General features: G+C 40.9%; 1 pseudogene; it reads left to right on the top strand.

Annotated features, from left to right (window-relative positions):
* The first annotated feature begins 4,104 nt into the window (after positions 1 to 4,104).
* On the top strand, positions 4,105 to 10,441 carry LOC148215886 (uncharacterized; annotated as a pseudogene).
* Positions 10,442 to 20,104: the final 9,663 nt, after the last annotated feature.

The raw sequence follows: 20,104 nt of genomic DNA, 5'->3' as shown, positions 1-20,104 counted from the left end.
AACGTCAAATAATATTGGAAAATATTTTTATTATTAATAATGTATGATGTTTCACAATTAAAATATATTCTGGAAATACAGTATATTGACAATATACTCCATAGCAGGTACTAATTTTAACTGGAGATACGCTCTCTCATGACCCAGAAAGTGTTACCAGATGCTTGTCAGCTAAAAGTCTGCCAATAGCCTTGGGTTTTAAGCATTAGTGAGAATATCAACATGCTGTATTTCAAACTACTCAAAAATATCCAGAAACTTCTTTTTTTCCAAAACAACTTACCTAATTTTCAAAAATAAAATAGGAACTGCTTAGCAAGAAGCTTGATCATTCTGAGGGACCTTTGTACTCACACCTTTCAAGAACAAGACACCAGGTTGAGAGGCTTTATGCCAAATCCTACACTTTAAGATAAGGGTATACTCCAGATGTTTTGGACCACAACTCCCTCCATCCCTTGGCAGTGGCTGGGGCTGGTGGGAATGGAAGTTCAAAAGACACAGAGACCATCTGGTTGCCTACTTTCCACATAGGAGATGCTAATGGGCCCATTCATTGCTAGCCTAGTTGAAGAAGAAAATGGCCTTCCAAGCAGATGACAGAGAAAAGAGGGCAATACTTTAGAGTATTATGTTTCTGCCCCCCAAACTTGCTGATAATCTAACATTTATTTTTCTCTTTCACTTTCAAAAACAAAGGTATCCAATATAGGCTTCAAAAGAAATGTATAACTTGTCAAATAATTCACGTTCCTCTGCCCAAGAATTCTGCTTTCCATCTGATTATCAGAAGCAAGTTTTGTTGCAGACCTGACTTTGTTTGCAAATGTTATTGATTTGGCTTACAGGGACACTGCTCTTACTTTTCATGTTGCTGTTTCCATCTTTTGAAAATAATAAAGCTCTCCTTGGAGCTCACCACCTGCTATCATTCAAGAGGTGCCAATGAGTCAAGTACTTAGTTCTGATGCTCCAAGGCTGATTTAAGAGTAGAATAAAGCTGGCATTGTCACAAACTTCATAGGATAGATGAAGAATTTTATGGAGCCATTTTATGGAGATAAAATGTCACTAGGTTTTATGTACTGAGACATCTGCATATTTCTTCACAGCTGAGTCCTCTTGACGCGAGCTGATCATGCGCTTAATTTTACAGATCTCTCTTCTGATAAGTTCTCTGCACAAGATCAAATGTCCCTTTAAGGTCTCTCCTTTCCTTTTTGTGTTCTTAAACAGAAACGTTGCCTTGTAAACAACATGTATCCTTACTGGAAAATAGAATTACCTCAGGCTTTTACTGCTTATTTCATTCATTCCGTAAGTATGAACTTTTCCAGAATCTAAAACAGTCAATAAAATCAATCAAATCTGTTCCTCCCTCACAAAAATGGCAGTGAGAGAAGATCCAGATTAATAAAAATACAAGTTTAAAACAAGAATACAGGAAACAATATTTAACAGTCTATACTACTACCTTCCCATGTATTTAGTTTTAAAATCTTTATTTATTAAAAGATATATTACATTAAAACAAATCCTTTTATGAGGAACTAGGCGGGCCCAGCAGTTTGAGGAATATGTTATTTATGAATTTCTATATTAATGGATCTAGTTCTCACCTTCCAAGCTAATGTAGACATTGGATATAGTTTATCATCACTTTTGCTTTTCGTGAGTGTTACAACTGAGATCATGGTTATTTAAATACATGCTTAACTGTGAATGTTTATGAGGATTCATAAACAACATTTAGAGTGCAGTTTAATGTAGGAACAGGATGGAATGAATTTAGAAGAGAACATACGTCAGAATGACATTAACTGATTCATCCATCTTTCTAAAATGTTCTACTATATTCAGTTTATTGTTATTTGTATCCTGCATCTCTCATTGTGCAGTATTAGAAGCATAACTTAAGTCAACAACTTCTTTTTACATCTAATCCCCTCCCAAAGAAGGAGGAAGAGGAGACTGGTCCATCATTAACACATTTTTGTAACTCGATTGGCATCAGGGCAAAAGAGAGAAATTGGATTTAGAGGGTTCCCAACTAGCTCCCAATAGATTAGATCTATGCCAGACCATAATGAGACTTCGTCACATTTATTATGGTTCTATGCAGATACACAGTTGTTATTTATAATCTTTCCCACCTCTCTTGCTTGTAACTTATTAGCAAGGATGGTGCCTCCTAAATGATGGTTCTAATTTAATGTCTAGCATGATTCTAAAATATGCCTGTCATACATACACACCTTGAAATTGGATTGCAGAAGAGAATTCAAGAAAAAGAGCTGGACCAGAGGGATCTATAACCAAGGTGAAACTATTCTGATACAATATATTTACAGATTAAAACTTCCAGAGACAAATGTTGTCTCCCATTTCTATTTAAGTGATAATAACACAAACTTGAAAAGCTGTGTGTTGTTGTTTTATTCACTAAACTGCAATTGGTAGATAGCTGCTTAATGAAAATGAAACATTGAACCTTGAATGATATTATAATGTGTGAGAAATATATTTGGTAAGCTCTTGCTTTTTATTTGACTGATGCATTTTGTCAGCTAGGCACAAAAACATTCTTTTCTTACATTATATAACCATCACCAGAAAACAGACAACCCTGACTGATTTAAACCAAGGGCCTGCTAGCCAAGAACCAATGCTGTACAACAAAATATAGAATATCAGAGCAGCATCTGAAAGTGGTCTTTCATGTTTTTAGGGACTCCCAGATGACCTGGAACTTTAAGAATCACTGTTTTTCCCCTATCCCAATTTCCCCTGTTTCCTTTCCACCCCCAAGTATTAATACTTACTTGCCTGATAATAGGAGAAGAGGCATGTGATAACATGAAGTCTTACCAGCATTAACCTGAGACAAAGGTTTATGAGAAATCAGACATTTGCTAGAGAAAGCAGCAAGATTCTGTATTCCCCAAATGGTGACAGTTAATATGATCATATGGTAGAACCACTGATAAAGAGACTGACTGTGTTAGTGGCTAGCTAGGTCAACTGTACAGCGAGAATAGAGTTAGTGTGTGTGTGTATGTATGCATATGTTGTGTTCTATCTGGGTTCAGGTGTATAAACACACATACAGATTTTCACTTCCAGTATGTCTCTTCACCACTTTTCAAAGATCCAGGTAGATGGAGGCTGCTCTGATACTAGGAAATGTAATGAAAGGGAAGCCAAAAAATAGTTTGCAGCTCACTGTTAGATTCTTGGCATTTGCTTTAAAATATAAATGTCATACCTATTGCAAGGAAAGGAAAAGAAAAGATTTAAATCTGGGATGGGCAACCTTTTGATAGCCAGGCCACAGAAGATTGGAAAATATTGACACAAAATGAGGGTGGCCATGTCATACAAGTAGGCAGAATTGGGATTTCTCTTTTGAGAGGTGGATAGCATTTTCCTCTCATGTTTAAACTGTTAATGTTAAGGGTAAGACTATTATAATATACAATAACAGTGAAAGAAGAGCCTCCTTGAGTTTGAAGCATAGAGGAAGGTCAAGGAGCTGTTAAAAGGGAATTGGTGGGCTCATGATCATTTGGATTATAAATTGCCCTTTCCTCTTTCAACCTACATGATGACTGATGTATTTTTCCCCTCTGGTTTCAAGGTGTACAGCAGAAGACTAAGAAGTCTTAGGGTCTAGGCTCTCTGCCTAACCTAGGAGCTATAGGCTTGCAATCTTAAAGTATTTATATTTTTAGAAGATAGAATAGTATTATACATTAATGGGTGGTCTGCACTAGCGTTGTATAGGAATTTGGATCCAGAGACTCAGTCCTTATGCAAAAAAAAGCCCTATTTGTCTTTTCTTCCAAGCAGCCTCTAGGGATCCCTGTTATCATCTGATATTCCAAAACAGCAAAATAGGATTGAATATAATAAATTTGCAATGAGACACACAAGGTTCTATTGATCCAGTGTAGCTCAGAATACCATCTTTGGCAAGCAGTTGCCAAAACAGGGGTCTCTTCTTTTAACTTGTAACAACTTTTAACTTGTAACAATGGAATAAGAATATGAGACCAAGATGGCAGCCGCCAGCAGCCGCCGGTTACTGCAGCTGCAGTAGGGGGAATGTTGTGGTTTGAACCCTCTCCCCACAAAAAAGGATTTTACCATCTTCAGGGGTGGATTGAGTGTGAGGAGACTGTGAGGGGTTTACATCCCCTCTTGACTTTGGTGCAACCCTGGACAGAGCAGCAGAACGCTGGCAGAGCGTGGCAGTATGTGGCGGTGAGCAGCAGCCTGGAGGAGCCTCTTGACAAACCAGGGCGGCGTGGTGAACCCGGCATGGCAAATCCTGGGCTGGTCTTTGGAGCGGCCTGGTCAAGACAGTGGGAACGATGGGCAGTGCACTGGATGGCAACCTGGGGGTCCCCGAGATCAGCCTTGACAGTAGGACAGACTTTGGAGGCACAGCAAGCCCCCGATACAGCATGGACGCATTTCAGAGGGTGTGGTGAGTGGCGAGTGGGGGCGCAACGGACTGATGCCCAGGAGAGCCCGCGCCGCCAGACAAGCCCAGCGACTGCAGTTTTCCCTTGGCAAGCCCCAATATAGTGGCAAGCCCCAATCCACCACAAACCCCAATACAGCTGGGAGCAAACTTTTAAGGGTACAGTGTGGGGTGAGTGGCAAGTGGTGGATTTTAGGAACCCTCCAAGGTGAATGGGGGCTCCCCCATGTGTGAGAGATGAAGGGGGGAGCCCAGGTGTGAGTGTTGTGTGTTAGTACACCTGCTCCCTGAGTGAGAGACAAGGGATGGGGGCAGTGACTGTGATGCCCCCTGCTGGCCAGTGAGAGAAGCTGGAGAGGGCATAGTGAGAGTATGGGTGATGTGTGGGTGACGGTTGGGTCTACCAGCACCGAGAGCGATTGCTGGTGTGCTGGGGGCCCTCCATCCCCTTGTGGCTGTTTGTGTGTGTGTGTAAGATGGGATGGGAGAATGGAGGGATCCCTGTTCCCAACCAGGAGCCTCAGAAGTCTAGGATTGGGGACAAATGGACTGGGGGATATAGGGCAGGGCTTGCCATCAAGGTGATGACAAGCAGGGATGTTATGACAGAAGCCGGAGGGTGTGTCATCTTAGAGGAGGGCGCCCCAGGTGTTTATTACCTGTGGTGCACTCTGGCCCTCCGTGCTTGATCCCAGGCCCTGGACAGCAGACCTGCAGAGGTCCTGGCCTCCAGCTGCTGCTGCTCAATGCCAGGTCAGTTAATAACAAAGCCCCCCTCATATGTGATTTGATCACGGAGGAGGGGGCAGACCTGGCGTGTATTACTGAAACCTGGCTGGGCCCGGAAGGAGGAGTAGCTTTGTCAGAAATGTGTCCGGCTGGGTTTCGGGTGTGGCACTAGCCGAGATGCCAGGGAAGGGGAGGTGGGGTGGCTGTGATCATCCGAGAATCTCTAGTGGCCTTCAGGGGCCCTGCTCCACAAGTAACCAGTTGTGAGACCCTGTTTTTCAAGTTGGGGGGCCATGATCAGTTGGGAATGTTGCTGCTGTACCAGCCTCCCTGCTGCGTAGCAACCTCCCTTCCTGAGCTGTGGAGGCCATCTCGGGGGTGGTGGTGGAGCCCCCCAGGCTTATGGTTCTGGGGGACTTCAATCTGCCATTCCTGGGATGAACCTTGGAGGCAGCCTGGGAGTTCATGACTACCATGTTGGCCATGGGCCTGACTCAGATTATTCGGGACCTGACTTGAGGCAGTGGACTCACACCAGATTTAATATTCTTGTCAGAGCAGTGGCAATGGGACCTGAGGGGGGAGTTACATCTTTCCCCATTGCCATGGTCAGATCACACCATGGTGGCCTTGAGGTTCTCATATGTCACCCCCGTCCACAGGGAGGCAGGATCTATTCGATCGGTCTGCCCCCGGCAACTGATGGACACATTAGAGTTTCAGAAGGAGCTGGGGGTTATCCCCGAGGTCTTGCTGCATGGTCCAGCAGAGGCTCTGGCTTCTGCCTGGAATAGGATGTTGGCTGGGGCCTTGGACAGGATCATGCTTGTGCAGCCTCTCTTGCCCATTTGAGCCCGTCGCTCCCCATGGTTTATGGAGGAGCTGAGGGTTCTGAAGAGGGTTAAGAGACAGCTGGAGTGCCACTGGAAGAAGACAAGGACTGAACCTGACCGAACCTGACCGAACAGAAGCTAGAGCTGCAGTTAAGGCCTACCTTGTGGAGGTAAGAGTGGCAAAACGTCAGTATTTCTCCGCTCTTATTGCATCCACAGAATGCTGCCCAGCGGCCCTGTTTAAAATCACCCAATCCCTGCTGGGGAGAGGGGGTACAGAAAACCATCTACAGGGCCGTGCTGAGGAATTTTCTGAGCATCTGCAGGATAAAGTCACTTGGATCCGTTCTAAGTTGGACACCAAGCGTGAGGCATGGTCTGGAGAGAGGCCCAGGAAACATCTTTGCCAAGTTATCTGGGACCAGTTTGATCCTGTTGGTCCTGAGGAAGTAGACAGGATCCTCCAGACTGTAAATGCCACCACATGCCCTTTACATCCATGTTCCTCCTGGCTGGTGAGGGCAGCCAGGAAGGGGATGTGTGGTTGGGTCCTGGTGATGGTTAATAATCCTTGAGAGAGGGGGTGTTCCTGGCGACCTTTAAGGAGGCACTGGTGTGCCCCTTCCTCAAGAAACCATTGCTGGACCCTGCTGTTCTGGATAATTTTTGTCCAGTCTCCCACCTCCTCTTTATGGGAAAGGTGGTTGAAAAGGTGGTGGCACTGCAGCTCCAGAGGATTTTGGATGATATGAATTATCTGGACCCCTTTCAGTCAGGTTTCAGGCCCGGATATGGAACAGAAACAGCATTGATTGCACTTATGGATGATCTCTGGTGGGAGTGGGATGGAGATGGTGCATCCATCCTGGCTCTCCTTGACCTTTCAGCAGCTTTCGATACTACTGACCATGGTATCCTTCTGGACCGACTCAGGGAGTTGGGGGTGGGTGGCATTGTCTTGCGTTGGTTCACCTCCTTCCTCTAGGGCCAGTCCCAGTCAGTGTTGATAGGGGAGGAGAGATCAGGCCCACAGCCCCTCCTTTATGGGGTGCCGCAGGGTTCAGTACTCTCTCCTCTCCTTTTAACATCTACATGAAACTGCTGGGTGAGATCATCCGTCTCCATGGGATGAGGTATCGTCAGGATGCCAATGATACTCAGTTATACATCTCCATCCTGGGGGAAATAAGTGATGTTGTGGCTGCCCTTTCCAGGTGCCTGGAGGCTGTGGGGGTCTGGAACAACAGGCTTCAGCTGAACCCTGGCAAGACAGAGTGGCTGTGGGTTAATGGCCACTTGGCCCCTAGGAATTTGCCATCTTTGGTTTTGGATGGGGTTGCACTGCCCTAGACAGACCCAGTGCATAATTTGGGGGTCATCTTGGACTCACGACTCCTGCTCAAAGAGCAGGTGGCAGTCGTGGCCAAGAGGGCCTTTGCACAACTTCGGGTTGTCCGCCAGTTATGCCCTTTCCTGGACTGAGAGGCCCTTCGAATGGTCACTCATGCCCTGATCATCTCCCATATAGACTATTGTAATGTGCTCTACATGGGGCTACCCTTGAAGAGTATCCGAAAGCTTCAGGTGGTCCAGAATGCAGCTGCGCGGGCGATCTTAGGTGCATCAAGATCAGCACATATAACACCTTTGCTCCATGAGCTGCATTGGGTGCCAGTTTGCTTCCGGGTCCAATTCAAGGTGTTGGTTATCACCTTTAAAGCCCTACATGGCATGGGTCCAGGGTACCTGAAGGACTGTCTCATCCCCGTTACATTAACCCATCCCACCTGATCATGCAGAGAGGGCATGCTACGGACCCCGTCTGTAACAGAATTTCATCTGACAGGGTCCAGGAGGCAAGCCTTCTCTGCAGCAGCCCCTGCCCTTTGGAACACCCTTCCCCCAGAAGTGAGATTGGCCCCCTCCCTTTTAGACTTCAGAAAAAAACTGAAGACCTGGTTCTGCCATTACGCATGGGGTGGGGATGGGAATAGTCAGTTTTGGGGTTGGCTGGTTCCCTAGTCTTACCTTTGACCAATATTATCTGGTCACAGGCTGAAATAATATCACCATCTCTTGGATTTTATTGTGTTTAATACTTGTATTTCATATTTGTATTATTTATGTTTTTATTGATTTTAAATTGTTTTGTTGTGAACCACCCAGAGTCCCTCCTGGTGGGGTAGTTGGGCGGTGATATAAATTTGACATATAAATAAAAATAAATAAAATATTTGGGTATAACTTCTGGACATTTGCATGGTGTGGCTTTTATTTTATAATGAATTTGAAACTGATGTTACTCTGAATTCATAATGAAGGAGTTGCTTTGCCTCGAAAATATGAGATTCTCTCTCTGATTATTAGAGAGGGTTGAAATAATATTTTATGGTTGGTATATATCACCATATAGCAGTAAGAATTCTGTGCTGTAACTTTAGATCAGAATTTGATATTGGTATGATATTTAGTTCAGGTCTCAGCTACCTGAGACAGATTGCTATATGATCGAATGTACCAGTTGTGGTGTATACCAGTCCAAATGTAAAATTCAGAGGACTGAAAACATGGAATAGTGCCTTATCCAAAGGGAAAATAATGTAATACGTGAATCGGCTCTTAGGGCAAATGAATGCAACTTCTAAGAGCCAATAAACAGATGAATTCATCATTTTAAAATGGCAGGCAATCACACCATCAGCTTTCAGCATGGAAAAACTGAAGATAAGGAAGCAACAGCAGCTGAGCAAGAACACTGGAAGGAGAAGGAGAAGGAAGAAAAATAACCCCAGAGAGAGCTGAAATCATCGGCAGCATGAAGAAGCTAATAAAAGCAAAGTATTGTGGGGATGAATCAAGGCCCACCATACCACTTGGATCCTGGCCATAGGACCTCCATTGTAACAGAGCAATACTTTGCACCCACAGGTCTATGCTAGTTAACAGTCAGGCTTATAGTGGCTACACTTGCACGCATATATGTCCTGTATTTAGATGTCCAGCCCCTGGTTATCAATGGAGACCGAGTGGAGCAGGTGGCCAGTTTTAAGTTTCTGGGTGTTACCATAAAGGAGGACCTGACCTGGGGCACTCATATTGCAGCCTTGGTTAAGAGGGCCCAACAGAGATTATACTAACTGAGACTTCTCAGGAAACAACAACTGAATGAAAAACTGCTGGTGACCTTCTACTGCTGTACTATAGAGAGCATTTTAACCTACTGCACCTGTGTATGGTTTGCTAACAGTGGCAGATAGGAATGCGCTCCAGAGGGTTACCACCACTGCCCAGAGGATCATTGGTTGCCCTCTCCCCTCTTTGGAAGAACTTTATACTTCCCGCTGCCTTAAGAAAGCTCAAAACATTCTTAAGGATCCATCCCACCCGGGACAATTTTTTTTTGAACTATTATCATCTGGCAGATGGTACAGGATAATGAAAACAAGGACAAATAGGCTGAAGAATAGCTTCTATCTTAGAGCTATAACTATACTGAATTCTATCGTATAGTGCAGTATTAATGCAGCATCAGGGGCTGTTCAATATGGAATGTGAAGGTTGTGTTTTATGTGTTTTATGTGTGTTATGTGTTTTATGTGTTCTATGGTTTTTATATTTTTAAATATAAATGCACTGGGGTGGCATTTAATTTCGTTGTACAAGTAGTACAATGACAATAAAGATTTCTATTCTATTCTATTGCACATACTCACTAAGGCTGTGCAAATCCTTTGAAAGAGGTACTTCAGACTGCACCCAGGCTTTTGCAAAGTGGCTGTGTGTGCTCACGTACATGCAGAAGCAATCAGAAGACACTACCAAAACAGCCCTGTGAGTCTGGAAAATGATGTGTCTACTTTAATGATTCAAAAAGAGGTGCTTTGCAAGGGCCTTTGTCCATTCCAAAGCACCTCTTTCAAAGGATTTGAATAACCCAGGCAGCTTCTTTTCCACCTAAATAGGCACAGTTTGTTTCTTTCTATCTGCATATTTCTCCATACCTATCTATCACTCAGTTGTCCATCAGTAAAAATAGCAACTATCAGGCCCTTTTGCTGGGGGTGGGGGATGGGAGTATCCTAAAGCCATGTATCCAAAGCTGGCCCAGACTATGGGGATTCTTCTTCCGTGGATGTGTTTAAACAGATCCAGGCCATCAACTGAGAAAAATGTAGTGGTGGGTCCTGCACTGAGCAAGGAGTTGACCTAAATGTGAACTCTGGTCAATAACCACAGTAAAGTCTTCATCTCCAAGTTTCCTTCTAATTCTTATGTTTTTGATTCTATGAAATGGAAGCAATCTACCTATTTTCCTATTTCCAGACAAGCAACTTTATTCCTCTTCTAACACTTTCAAATTGTATAATTTCAGGCTGATGGTATCATTCCTTAATCCTAAACTATTAGAGCAGTGAGCTTAATGATCTGACCGTGCACTTAAATGTATAAATTAAAGTTAGGATGTGCAAAGCTTCTGAGGAAAAACCAATGTCTATGCAATGAATTAGATCAGGTAGTTAGAAAGATTGAATGGCTTGCCTGCTGCTTCTAGGGTTGTTATTGAAAGTATGTAACTTGCAGTTTCACGTCTGTATATGAACAATTATGTGATGGGCTCTCTGGCAGTCTCTCTGACATAAATATGAATAGTCAGACACTCATCAGAATATCAGAACAGCCTTCCAAGATCAGACTAAGGCCTATCTTAGTCTGTAGTACTTGGGCAGCAGGGGTGGGCATAAGCTTCTTCCACAGTTGTTCTCCTTCAGCTGGTGTTTGGACAAATACTGTCCCCAATTCAGAGGTAACATTGAGTTTCCAAGACCCCTAGATAAAACACTTCTCTACTTATCCAGTCCTCTTTTAAAAACATCCAAGATCCATCACCATGTCTTGTCATAATAGTTTCACAGCATTTGAAGAAGTGCTTTTATTTTGTCTGCTCTAAATCTCCCAAACAGCTTCATTGGATGGCCTCTGATCTGAGTGTTTTGAAAGAAGAAGAAAGACTGTCCACTTTCTCTAACCTATACATGTATCACATCCCCTTTGACTTCCTTTTTTTACAAATGAAAGAGCCTCAGACATCCAGGTATTACCTTGTAGGGAATGTTTTTGAGTCCTGTAATTTATTTTTTTTTTTGGTTTGTTTGTTTGTTCATTTGTTTCTTATTTCTCTGTGTTGATCAGGTCATTAAATTCTCTGTACAACTGGGCTCTCTTAGAATAGTAAGGTTCACATTTCTTCAGGTACATTCACTCTCTATAGTCTTACTTCTTTAAAGCAACCAGCAACAAGTCTTGACTTCACTTTCTCTAGCATACGGTATTGCTAACAAGCCAGAAACATGACCCCTCTGAATCCTGGCTAAAAGAGGACAAGCTTTCCCAGTGTGTTTTGACCAACAGCTAAAGCTGGTTGAGAAACGGGTCCTTTATCAACTTCTTGATACCCCGGAAAATAAAGTGACCCGAGGGAACAAAACACATAATCTCATAAGGGCAAGCCAGTGGGCATGACAGGTCTGGCATCCCTCACCCCCAAAAAACCAAGTTGGGGGGGGGGGGGAAAGAGCTTACTTCTCCAATACATTTTGATGGTTTTTATTTTTAAGTTGCAGTAAAAAGATACTTTAGGTTCAGTGAACACTGAACAATGAACAGGCTGCTATACTGTCTGTTCCTTATTCCGCTGTCTCTGCCTTAAAATAGGCACAGGGGAATATTTCAAAAATATATTGCTGTGAACTTGAACTTTAGCACAGTTAATGGCCTCTGAAAAGTCTATCATCCATGCTATTTTCATCCTATTCGGCCAAAAAAAGTAGGGCTTTTTTTATGCTTCCCTATTATAGCCTGTGGATGGAACTTTTTTTTTTTTCAAATCAAATCTTAAAGTGGCAGAAATTAAATTGATTTGGCCACAAATCTCAAAGCACAAATTTGAACTGAATCATGCCCTCTTTGAACTTTGAATCTGCAATGTGAATCAAATGGGGCTGATTGATACAGGTATTATATAAATATTAGCCAAATTTGTGCCTAAGGTAATATTTTCCAGTCTCTTAACTATAAGGCTCTTGGTGTACAACCTAATTTTTATTGCTTGTCCAGAACAAATCCCAAAACTTGAACACATCCCTCAAAACTGCAACGAAACAAGTCTCAACATTTGCAAAACATTCCTTTATTAATAGAAATAAATTATTTAGTATAAAAATGTGCATGCGTCAACCATTGCATTTATCATTAGCACAACGCAGGGCTTCAATTCAGTCAGCCATCACAAGAAACAAACTTCATCTTCTTATACAAGTTGAACAAGTGTGGAACAGGAATGGAATTTCTCACAATCACAAAAAAGTACTTACAGGTATAACATCGGACATGGTTTTATTTCAACAGAATTTTTTCACAAGCTAACATTTTGTTTTCCTTTTGTGATTCACCTTCTTTCATGAGTAAACAGTTCAGACATTTGACAGGCAGTCATATAATATAATTCTGGGCCATTTTGTCCCCAACCCACCCATCTTCCTACTATGGCCTCATTGTCAATCTTTGTCCCTTTACAGTTTAGTCTGTTTTCTAGAGACATCTCAGAAGTTGAGTTCTCATGATGTGATAGTCAACATTGTTCTTGAGTTCACATATTGTGAGTCTTCAGGTATGATTGGTTTCTCCATTCAGTTTGCATGATTGCTATAGCTGACATAAGTTGTCTTGGTAGAGGAAGCTGCAAAGGAAAAAGAAATCCAGATCAGCTAATTGAACAAAGAAAATCCCTACTTATGGTTGTGGAGAAGTGGAAAAAACTGTACTGAAGCAGCTTAATTGTTCTTACAAATGATTTGTGCTGATCGGTGCTCCTATCAGATTTGGGTAATCAGAACATCCTGAAAGGAATAATATGCAATTAGATTTAGCTAATCCCATTAATAGGGATTGCTAGGAAACATTGTAAAGTAGCTTTTGGTGTGTGTGTGGGAGGGTGTGCCCAAACATAGAAGTAGGTAAATTACTGATAGGTGGAATAATTAAAAGTTTTTGTTTTTTTTAAGTTACTCTTACAGCTGCTTGTGATCCTCTGTAAATTTGGTAGATTCATCAGCGCCAACTGATCCATTCACACACATGCACTCTTTTTGGATGCATACTCACGATAAGTGGATTGTTCTTAAACCAGAAACAGAATGAGCTCCCCTGTACTTTTCCTCTATGACTCCTCTGTCAACATTACTGTTTATTCTCTGTTTTCTTTTAATCCATTGAAATAAGTGGCCCGGTGAATGGGAATGTGTGGGGAAAGCTAAAAAACTGAAGTAACTCTTGGGATTATATCCCAAGTAAGATAAATTCTCAAGATAATAGTAATTGCTCTGAAGGAATGGACTTAGGATGTGTATATCCTGGAGCAAGAAAGATCTTGTTAGAATGCTCTTCCCTTGAGTGGCTCATAATGAAAAAAGAATAGTCTTTAATTGCATTATAGATTAAAATAATTGGATTGGATTATAGGTTAGATTAAGAGATGCTGATTTGCCAGGGGTATCTTAACTGAGTAGAAGTTAGAATCGAAATGGTGCATTCTGGCCCACTGTTCAACATTATCTTTTGCCACTGTATGTTGCTCATTCTATGTCGGTTAACCTCCGAATGAAAACTAGGCATGCATCCTGCCTTATGGAGAAGATTAAACTATGCATTCTTTCCATCTTTCCTTCTCTAAAGTACAATTCTGTGATAGTTTTAACTAATGTAAGATTCATGCAGATATGTATACAGGTAGTCCTCATTTAACAACCACTCATTCAGCGACCATTCAAACTTACAACAGTGCTTAATGAGTGGTATTTACAACTGGTCCTTGAAGTTCCAGCCATCACAGCATCCCTGCAGTCATGTGATCGTGATCCAGGTGCTGAGCAACCGGCTTGGACTTCCAACTGTCACAGCATCCCACAGTCCCATTTGCGACCTTCCCTGCTGGTTTCCCACAAGCAAAGTCAGTGGGGAAGCAGGTAGGAAGTTAGAAGTCATGATCACATGAGTTCCTCGCTTAATGATGGCAACCAGGGACTGCCAGAACTGCCATCACTAAGTGGTGCAGTCACATAGTGTTACGCTTTACAACCGTAACTTAGTGATAGAAATGCCTGTCCCAATTACCGTCATTAAGCGCACAGTACCTGCATTAAGTTGCCTGCTTCTTCTGAACCATCATCACAACCTTCACAGATATTATAGAAGGATTAAAGAATTATGCATGGGAGTATTTCTTCCCAGCCCAGAAAATGCTTATGTAGAATATGCTTTTATGCAAATATGCTTTTATGACTGAGATTTCAATGCATAAACAGAAGAAAATAAAATGCTGTAACAATGGAAGGACCTTTTCATTGGTGCTGAATCTATGATGATGTACTGCAGCAACATTGCCAATAAGAATAGGAAACACAAATAACCCCAAACCCTGATTTGAGATACAACTTTACCTGGTGGGATCAAGTCAGGGCTGCACCTGGGATAACACCCCAAGTTCTTTTATGGAGACTGACCTTGGGCTGTGGCTTATCCAAAGTCTGGCTACTCATCAAATTAATTTGGTCCAATGCCTGCCATGTTACAAACAGCTTATGCATTAACAATTGTGACAAACAGCTTACGCATTAGTATTTTGCATTAACTATTTACCAATTATATTCTGTTTCTATGAGAAAAACACAAACCTTGGGAGATGAATCCTACACCCTGCATAAAATGTCTTTCCATCCCTATCAACAAGCCTTAAACAAATGACCATTGCAACAATAACAAAAGTACTGGATACCAACCTAACCAGGATTGGTGGTGGGTCTCTTGAAAGTCCCAATTTTATCTGTTCTGGTGGACTAAATGGGGGAGGGAGGCTTTGTTCTTTTGATCTCTCTGATCCGATTTTGGCTGAGAGCCTCATCAGGACTGCGTATGGTTCCCCACTCCACAGGTCCAACAAATGCATTAGCTAGGAGGGCTAAGCAGTGCTTTGGATGCTAAGGGGGAAAAGTGCTTTAGAGCTGCAGAAAGCAAGCACAGGTTCTCTGCCTTATGCATTTCCTGGGAATGAACTGAAATGAGGAAGGTGATGAGAGGAGAAAGTGTCAGTTCACAAATTGAAAACAATTTTGAACATTTTGGGAAAAAACTGTGTTTGCCATGTAAGCGAGTTTACTGTTTTCTTTAAATTCTTTCTCTTGGGCAATGAACCACCTGTGTTGTAATATAATATAGCTCTTGAGTGATCTGTACTGTGCTTTCTTTGTCAAATGCAAAAAAGTACATGTGCTTTACAGGTATGGCTGTGCTGAGGAGGTTTTAGATTGCAAAGGCTAAATTGCTGAACTTTATGGCAGAAAAGTGGATTTTTACTGTTATGCTGTTCTTAGGAAAGGTTGAAGTGAATCCACTGATACTGCTTGCTTCTTTGATGGACTTAGTTCTAAGGGTGTTTGTATAGGCAGACATGTTTAATTGTTGGAAGGCATTGATTTTTTTTTAATTATTGTAAAAATTACTCCCTTTGCCAAATACCTTGGAGTTTTATAGTGGATAGTAGTCACTACATATCTTCACTATCTATTTTCATGGCCCTAAAATCAGAAAAGGAAACAAAGGACTTCTTCCCACTTTCCCATTGTTTTCTGTGGTAGAGCACTTGAAGGTAGTATGTTCTGAGAGTGCCCCATATTGTAAGCTGTCCAGGTGCAAATTTGGTTTTGAGAAATGGCACACTTTTTAAAATAAAGTAAGTTTTTTTTCCCTCATTTGCACACCTCAATAATTGTGCAATGAATATTCACTGTATACCAGCCTTAGTTTGTAATGTAAAGGGATGTCTAAGGAAATAATATATAAAACTTACATTTTAGTGGTACATCATCAGATCAGATATTATCATCAAACAGATATCATCAAAAGAGAAATGTCTAGTGGGCTGGAGGGATAGAAAAATCTGTTTATTGATGACATGAACAAATAAAAAATGATTGGGGGATCCCTGCTTGCTGAATAATATATGAGTTAGGAAATTATATCTAGCATAATGATAATTTATGCCATTTTACAATGTGTCTTTAAAAATTCATGTAGACAAACATGTTGAAACAAATTATAATGATGTGGGTCAGAACTTGATCCAACCCCAGAAATATTGCTTTAAATCCATTTCTGAAAAAATACATTTTGAACCTTGCAATTTGACTTAGCCTTGCCATCTGCTTTCTAGAATAACAAAGTTGGACAGAAAATAATAGAATCGTCTCTGTTTATTCCCATGTTATAAGCACTACAATATTATTAATAAATATGACTAATAAAATATTCCCTGATAAATTCATGTGTGTGTTTGACTTCTTGAAAAGCAACAACTGCGATTCTAATCTTGCAGATGCTGCCTATAAAGACACCAAACAACCACCCCATTGAAATGCAAATATTATTAGAGTTTTTCCCATTAGGACATGAGAATGCATTATCATGAAAATGGTAACATGAAAGGAACAGCCAGATAATGTGCTGTCATCATTTAGGGGGTAGATTCAATTGAACTTAAAACAGCTGGAAGATAGTCTGGGAATTCTAGCCAGCAGTATTGATCTTCAGGCTAAAAAAAGCTATAGTGACATTACAAGCTTAAACTAATTTATTTATTGTTATTTCTATATTGCCTTTCTGCTAAAAACTACCAGGGCAGTGCACAACACATCAAAACAAGTGCTGAAACTACCAAAACATGAAAAGAGTAAGCCCATCTTTAAAATATTAAAATGATAATGAAGTAACAACAGTGATTTCTGTGTATTCCATGGAGTTCATTGGTCCTTGCTGCTAAGAAAATGAGAATAGATTTTTCAGCATAGCAGTAATTTAAATGACTAACTTAAAGGAATGTTTTGAATCTTTGCCAAAAATCAAATACATGGGATCCAATAACAGCTCTATGGGAAGAGGTATTCCACAATTTGGAATGTCACAGGAGATCAACTCTACATGCCCAGTAAATGGAGCCCAGCAACTGGTGGTCACCCCAATAAGGCTTCAACTTCAGATTTTACCATTCAAGTTTGCAACAAGAAATCCTTAGGTATTCGGGCTGAATGTGGTTCAGAGGTTCTAAGGTTTGGCCCAACACTCTGAATTGAGCCAAGAAAGAACTGGCAACAAGGGCAGGTCTTCCAAAACTGGGATAATGAGATCTTTACGTCATACACAAATTAGCAGCCCAACTTCCCCAAGTAAAGCTTCCGGATGTTTTCAGCCTCATGTCCCAAAGCAGGTATGAGGATTGTCCAGGGAAATCCTGGATATTTGTGTGCCTACAAATCAATTTTGACTCCTAGCGGCCACATGAATAAGTCCCTAGATATTTAGCGTGGTTTATTAGTCTGTTTTTGCTTCTTTATTTCCCCTTTTATTCTATTTAAGCATTTCAGAATGCTGTTACTATGTACTAATTGTGATCTGACGCACAGTACAGTTGATAATTACATTCTATGGACTGCTGACCAATATTTATTATGCCTTTACCCCTTACCTATGGTTGTGTTTTACACTGATATATTACAGATTAGTAGCTTTGGGTTTCTTCTTGTCTTTGCCTCCTCCCTCCCTCCCTCCCTCCCTCCCTCCCTCCCTCCCTCCCTCCCTTCCTTCCTTCCTTCCTTCCTTCCTTCCTTCCTTCCTTCCTTCCTTCCTTCCTTCCTTCCTTCCTTCCTTCCTTCCTTCCTTCCTCCCTTCCCTTCCCTTCCCTTCCCTTCCCTTCCCTTCCCTTCCCTTCCACAGCTGCTGTTTCTTGAGCATAATTAAAAAGAGGCAGGTTCATAAAATTGATATTCAAGGATGTCCTGCCTTTTCATCATGCTGTTTTAGTAACAAAACAGGTATGTCTGGTAAAGCCTCTGTGTTTGCAGTATGCCCTGAGCAGAATGAAAAGATAACTGATTCGCTCACATTTTCTCCTGTGCAATTAGGATAGTCTTTTCCAATGTTATGCCTTCAGATATGTTGGAAAAGGGAATCAGGGTCTTTATAAAAAGTGCTGAGATAATGTATGCAGAGTGCTTTTAATGCAGGCACACACAGTGTAATATAAATATTAAGTACTATATTCCTTCTCTATCAGAGCAGGGAAGTGAAGTGAGAATACATAACTCTTCTTAGCAGTGAAATTAATTTAGAAGTTGAGCCTCTGCTTGGGGACTGACTAGGACTAAATGATATATAGGGAAGATTTTACTGACATTTGCAATTTCTTTGCACCATAGGAAGCAAAATCACATGTGACTATCTCTCCAAAGCTTAGTTGCATGCTGGCTAGAAGATTGATGCATCTTCCTTTCAGAAAATTATATGATTTATGCTTTCAATTGATTAAAGATATTTCTGTTTAATTATCTGGCTTTGCTTAATCATTTACATTTCAATGAAAATTGCATACTACAAGCCCTCCAGGTGCTTTAATGAAGATCCTCAAAGAAAATGAACAATTTCTTTTAATGTAGCCTATAATTTAGTAAAACTAAAATTTGCTATCTGTTGCTAAATAGGGGACTATTTTTAATATTTTCCTCTTCATCAAGTTTAAGAATATTAATATTCCATGTTAAAATAATACAGAGTGGCTTTAAAATAACAAATATTATTTCCTTTATTGTGAAAAAACAATTATATTTTATTGGCATGGTCTGCTTTTAGAAAAAGAAAATGCAATAAAGATAGAATTAATCAGTCCATTGTGGTTCATGCACAAATTGGTTCTATTCCATTTCTACACTGATTTGCAATACTTTTCCATGCCTTTCTATCCCAATATATTTTTGGAGTCTTAACCTAAGGTGCACGTTTTCAAATGCATTTTGTTCTCTTTTATAAGGCAAGAAGTGCAATGTAACATCCAAAGAAACACAAAAATCCAATAGCTCTGAATCCATGCATTAAACCTGGCAAGAAGCAATCAAATCCATAACTTATGAACTAAACACTCTTTTCATGCACCTCTACAGTGCAATAGGGTGGAACAATCTGATTTAGATACCAATTTGAGTTGCAGGGAAGGGGAAGGGAAGATGATAGAAGGACAGGCATCTCAACAGTGTTTCAGTGGTGGGATGGAGGAGAATAGGACCACTTGGGCTCCATATCCTGAGCAAACACTGTCAACCTCAGTAGTTTCTAGTTTCTCTAAGAAGGCAAGGAACAATAATATCACCCAGGAAGTGAACGTTAGCCTAGTTATAAACATACACTGAATGGAAACCCCCTATGTGTAGGCATTATTTCATCAAAATTGATTGTTGGTGGAAGCAAATACATTCATACATTCACATTATGGTGTGATACTTTTTTTTACTCATATATACATTCTATAAATAGGACTTCTGTTTATAAGTAGAAACACATTAGGCTGAATTTTCTCTGTATACATGTATACATGCATGGAAAAAACAATCTGACATGTTAAAAAGAAGGGTTACAGTCTAGGTTTCTGTAAGAGAAGTTCATTTAGCATCTACAAAGGAAAGCCTTCTCTAAAGTAGACTTTAGAATGCCACCCCCCTCCCAGGGGCACCAGTGTTGTATTCCTAGTTTAAAAATTGAGCTGTTATCCTAAAACCACCATTTAATGCACTTTAAAACTTAATGCGCTTTTTCATTGAAATGTGTGACTAGTGTAAATCTCTGAATTATATTCCAATAGATTATATAATTGTACTGGAATCTTCTTTTGTTGACTGTGTATATCACCCTAATGTATAGGAATCTATTAACAAATCAACATTTAAATACATGAATTGCTCCAACCATAAAGCTGATGGTGAGGAATGATGGGAAATGTGGTCCAACAACTTCTGAAAGGTAAAATATTTCCCATCCCTATCTTTGAACATACATTAGAGAGTCAGTCTGGTATAGTGATTAAAGTGCTGGCCTAGAAGCCTCAAAACCAGAAGACTGTCAGTTCTAGGCCTGCCTTAGGCTGGACCGCTTTGGGCCAGACATTTTCTCTCAGATCAACCCC

This window comes from Python bivittatus, unplaced genomic scaffold, assembly GCF_059951505.1.
Source record: "Python bivittatus isolate LINGU-HERP-01145 unplaced genomic scaffold, Pbiv_v1 ctg000330_np1212, whole genome shotgun sequence".
NCBI lineage: Eukaryota > Metazoa > Chordata > Lepidosauria > Squamata > Pythonidae > Python > Python bivittatus.
Note: the sequence above shows the minus strand (reverse complement) of the source record. Positions and strands in the feature narration are given on the sequence as shown.